Genomic DNA, 5,881 nt, shown 5'->3' on the forward strand with positions numbered 1-5,881 from the left:
TATAAAAAGTACACCTGCACTCGAATGTTTATAGCAGCACAATTCACAATTGCAAAGATGTGGAAACAACCCAAGTGCCCATCAATACATGAGTGGGTTAATAAAATGTGGTATATGTATATCATGGAGTACTATTCAGCTATACGAAACAGTGGTGATATAGCACCTCTTGTATTCTCCTGGATAGAGCTGGAACTCATTCCACGAAGTGAAGTATCCCAAGAATGGAAAAACAAGCACCACATGTACTCACCGGCAAATTGGTTTCACTGATCAACACCTAAGTGCACATATAGGAAAAACATTTATTGGGTGTCGGGCAGGTGGGAGGAGGGAGGAGGGGATGGGTACATGCATACACAAAGAATGTGATGCGCACCATCTGGTCGATGGACACGCTTGAAGCTCTGACTTAGGGGGGAAGGGGGACAAGGGCAACATATGTAACCTAAACATCTGTACCCCCATAATATGCTGAAATTAACAAAAAAAAAACCTAAAGAAGCAAATTCCTCTGTGAACTTAGTAGAATCCAACTCCAGAGGGCCAAAAACAATACCTCTTTTGAATCCACAGAAGGCCATATTCTTTGTAAATGGCAGGAATACATCAAGATGTTGAGTCAGCCCAGAGTTGTAGAGTTCCAAAGCCCACCAGGGGAGGTAAACACAGGCTCTTCACATGGGGTCAGCTAAGGCCCCCATAGCTCCTGCTTTCTCAGCTCCCTCCCAAATCAACTACGAGAGAATTGTCTCACGTTTTCTACTTGTTTGATATTTCTTAATTTTGACCTGTTTTCCAGGTCATCACTCCAATTTCCAAATGATTTACAATCTTTAGAATTCTCATTTAGAAAGCAGTCAGGTCTATTAATCACCTATTCTGTGTCTTCATTTTATCTCTGCTTCATGCAGCCTTGAAACAGAGCTGGTGAACTTTATGTTCATTACGCTTATTCCTGCCCTAAGTGACTTGACCCTTTCACTAACATCTGAACATGTCTGACTAGCAGAACTTGAGAAATAATAGCTGGAGTCTTTACAGCATGATAGAGATTTACAGATTTGCTTGAAGTGTGGCCCTCCCTCCTGAATCAGAATCACATAAAAACCCTTTTTGAAAAAAATTTTTTTAAAAAGATTCCTGGAACTGACAACAAACCTACTGAGGTCCGACTCTGAGAGTGAGACCAGGAATCCGAACAACAGGCAAACTGAACCAACAGGATGTGATGCTGCTGCTGCTGCTGCTGCTGCTGCACTCTGAAGTCTGAGAACCAGAGGCTTGTGTGTTGAAAGGGGTTGAAAACAAATAGAATAACCCTCCGATTGAAGAACCAAGCAGTGGGGCATATATCAGTCAGTAAAGCAGTAGGTTATGTTGTGGTGACAACTGGCCTTCATAAAACAAGAGGGGAGGGTTCCAATATTTGGCTTAAGTATGGATTTGTGAAAAGAGCTTCACATGTCTGTCCCTCACTCTTAATCCTTGAAAAATGGTGATGCTTTCATGTGGTAAAAATATCTAATGCTCAGGTAACTCATATCTAGTTCTTTTCACCTTTTGGGTTTGTGGGAGGTTTGCACTTTCCTCTTATTTCTCTCCACCAGAGTGGAGAAGGTAAGCACCTTTAAAATCCTTCCTATTTCAGTAGAGTTTTACTAAAGTGACAGTTATCACAAAGGACAGATAGTGTTAGAATTTAAATTTCATCATTTTTTTTTCTGAAGCAGATTGCCTAATGTACAAGCAGAGAAAACAAACCAGTGTTCAGCTGAATTTATCATTAGAGGAATGTATTTCTTGGATGCATCCTGCTCAGCTGTACTGTCCAAGGACTTCAATCAAACTGTTACCTGAACACCTACTATGTGTTCAAGAGCAATCCTAGGCACATTCTGATGGCATAACAAAAGTCTATCTGCTCACAGGTCAGGACAGCTCACTGAGTCCTTCAGAGAGAAAAGCTGTTCCTGCTGCTCTCACTATTTGTCCGCCCTTGCCATTGCATATGCCCCCGGCTGGATGTCTGATCCCGAACATCCACAGCAACCAGGGCACATACCTGTCATAGCACCATGGAACCAGGGAACCAATTCCCAGCTCTCTGAAAGCATCAACCAGAGGTGTAGGAGTCTCCAATTCAGGAAAGCTGTTTGAGGCCATAATCAGATATATATTTGCTCAGCACAAAAAGAATGCCCCATTGGGTATATTTGTGATGCTCTGCATGTTAGCCCTTTCTCCGTATACTTTCAGGGATAGATGGCAGATAACTGCTCTGAAGATGAAACAAATTGTAAGTGGATGAATTTTAGTTCCATATAGCATAGGTCAAGAGATAATTATTACAGGTTGCAAATGGCAACAAACCAGACTCTGCCTCTTCAGATCTACATATTTTTTGAAAAGGATGAAAAATATTATTCATTTTTCCAGTTATTACTGCAAGTAACGGAATTCTTAATATATCTGATTATAGCTATTATCCTCTTCCTTTGAGCACAAACACATCCCTCTTAGTAGAAAGCAGTTTGCTGGTTCAATCTGAACTCATCTGAGCCTGTAAGAGCCTATGCTTTCCATTATTTTATCTAATGGCTTTTGATGGAAAAGTCAATATCAAGCATAAGTCTAGTACTGTCAGTAGTATCAAAATTACCAATATAACTTTATATCATGTAAACAGTTCTCTATCCATAAACTCTATCACTACTACCCTGACAGTCACCTCTAACTGTAAAATTTCAGTTTTATTCCATTATGTTTGCCATTAGAGGTGGGAAGTATGAGGATGGTATATAAAATTCTAGTGGTAAGAAAAGCATTTATTTTTTGTTGCATTTGGTAATCCACCAGAGTCATGTTATTTTTTGCTATCGACACAAGTTTCTGTGACATGGATTCTAGCACATTTTAACACCAAAGTCAACCCTTCCTATTGTACTGTCCTTGAGAGCCCATGACAAAGAATAGTCCTTAAGCTGTGGTATTCTCAATACTTCTTCTAAGACTCCCCCTCCAATAAAAATCTTATAAGCAAATTCTCGTACATTACCACCTGGCTCTGTAGCAAGGCTCCAGTAAATTTAAACTAAGCAGCATGCAACACGTGCTGCACTTCCTATTACTTCTGAGAACATTTGTCTTATTTCCTTTCTAATATGCTTCTTGCCTACTTTTCATTGTATTAGAGACTACTACTTAAGTGAAAATGGGGGAAAAAAATAACCAAAGCATTTGTATTGATTTCTTTTGATCTTGGTCCTCAATCAAACTGCAGGTCCAACGCTTGCCTTTTCAATATGCTTTTTAGCCCCTGTTGTTTCTCCTCTACCCCTGTTCCATGAACCTGGGCTCCTTATTTTCCTGTTCCATTAAAAGGCTATTACCTACTACTCTGTGTAGTTCTTTAAACTGAGGAGTCAGCAAAATCTCTCAACATAGTTTAATTTACCCTTCAATTAAATTTAGACATGAGATAAACCCTATTATGACTTTGACCTAAAACTACCAGGGGACCTGGAAACAAATTTTTAAATTTCTATTTGCTGTGATATCTATATTGGCTCCAAATGAAAAGGCTAAATTTAATTTTTTCCCAAGGAAACAACATTTTTTTTCACCAAGTTTTATTCTAAAGCCCTTGAAAGTTTTAAATAGAGTTATAAAGGAGGTGGAGGTGGATTACCAAATGCAACAAAAAATAAATGCTTTTCTTACCACTAGAATTTTATATACCATCCCCATACTTCCCACCTCTAATATGGAAAAGGAAGGTTTTGGAACAAAGTCATAGAATGTTAGAGCTGGGTGAGACCTTCAGAACCATTCATACTAGCCTCATTTGGCAAATGAGGAAACTGAGGTTCATAATAGCACCTTAACAGTGATAATAACCAAGGAAACAAAAGCTAATATTTGAGCACTTACTATCAGCTAAACACTGTCTACGTTATCTCACAAGCCCACAACAGCCATCAGAGGTGAATACTATTATAAATTCCATTTTAAAGACTGAGGCATAAAGAAGTCACACAGCTAGTACTTAATTGGCAGAACCAGGGCTCTGATTCTAGATCCTTAGCCCTACTTCCAACCTGTGACACTGCCTGCCAGCTTCCTGCTGGTCCCCAGACTATCAGGTGATAACTCCCCTTCTTTTTTCTTTAGAAATTGCTAAAGGAGTATGATTCCAGTCTTCATTATGAGTCAAAAGTGTTTTAATATTAATACTATAATGTTATTTGCTTTTTGTACTTAAATTTTCTCACAAGTATACAGTAGACCTATCCATAGCTTACTTGATATGTGAGATCACAACAGACTGAGTACAGAAATCAATCTGAGAATCCAGCCATCTCTATTAAGCCAGACATTAAAGAGATTTGAAAAAAAAATAAATAAATAAAACAATGCCACTCTTCCAATTGTCTTGTTTTGAAAGATGTAATTTTTTCATTAAAATATGATATTGATGTTTTAATAAGTAATGTGTTTATTCATGTTATTCTTAAATGACTGAAAAATATTTTAATTTATAACATGGTAAATATCAATAGAGACAACCCGCATATACAAGAGCTCTTTGGAGTCCTCAATAAGAGTGTAAGTCGGTCATGTGAATAAATAGTTTGAGAACCGCTGTTTTAGAGTATCTGCTACTAACCTTAGCTCCACTGGAGTCTGGAATCTCTCTCCCCTCAACATCAGTTTAGACTAATAAGACACCAGGACTTCAATATTTCTGGCAACAAAGAATAAGGAAAGGACAATGAGCATGAAGAAATCCAGATGAGTGTGAGTAGTGTCGCAAGTTTCCCTGTAAGCATGCATTTGTAGGTCATTCCGTGCGAGTGTGTGATGTCTTCACTTCTAGAACTCTTCAGAACCCCCAGCCTTTAACTGGTTAAGATCTTCAAGAACAAGAGATCCATGATTTTTTTCATAGATGTTTGATGTTTCTCCAGTATTAGTGATTAACAGAGTAAATACTTCTCAGAGTTAGCTCTTGAAGACACTGAATGGAGTCACCACCCTATATTGACATAGAGTACCTGGCCAAATTTGTCTCCTCCCATCCCTCACCTCTACAGCCCCAATGCACCTTCACATATCACCTTCCTCAGCTGAAATGCCCTACCTGTCTCCATGGCTTCTGATTTCCTGAAAAGAAAAGAGGTGTGACTTTAGGTCAGAAGCACTCCCTCTCTCCCTGTGTACTGAGCTCTATGTTGTCAAGGGCAGGAATTGAGTTCTCTGATATAGGCCAGACTATACTAAAATAGTGCAATATGCAGCTTCTTTCTATAACTCAAAGGGAAGACTCTGAAATTTGTCAACCAGTTCCTACACACATTAGGTTAGGCCTCTTACATCCTTATGCCTGCTTGGAGAGTTTCATTTGCATACATTAGCATTTTGGGGATAAAATCACCAATTCTGTAGTCCCTCCTTAATTATTTTTCTAGTCCCTTTTACAACATACCACACTTTCACTCACTGCCCACTCAAAATAATGTGGGTAGGTATCTTCAGAAGGTGAATAATAATAGCAGCAATATTGAGCAACGTGTGCCAGGCCTTGTGCTAAGTGCCTTACATGTATTATTTTGTGTACTCATAGTAGTCTTACAAAGTAGCTATGACTAGTATTCCCATTTCACACTTAGGACACTAAAGCTTTGGAAGGGAAACAATTGCCCAAGTTCACCCAGCTACCCATTAATGAATAAGCACTCACAAAAAAAGGAGTGATTCTAATGCATGTCATTAGAGGGGGACCAATGAAGAGGAAGAATTAAGATGGCATCAATACATGTTATTCTTATATGTGCACTTAAATGTTGATCAGCTAATACCAGTTTGATGGTGAGTACAT

This window comes from Propithecus coquereli, unplaced genomic scaffold, assembly GCF_000956105.1.
Source record: "Propithecus coquereli isolate 6110/MARCELLA unplaced genomic scaffold, Pcoq_1.0 Scaffold19, whole genome shotgun sequence".
Taxonomy (NCBI): domain Eukaryota; kingdom Metazoa; phylum Chordata; class Mammalia; order Primates; family Indriidae; genus Propithecus; species Propithecus coquereli.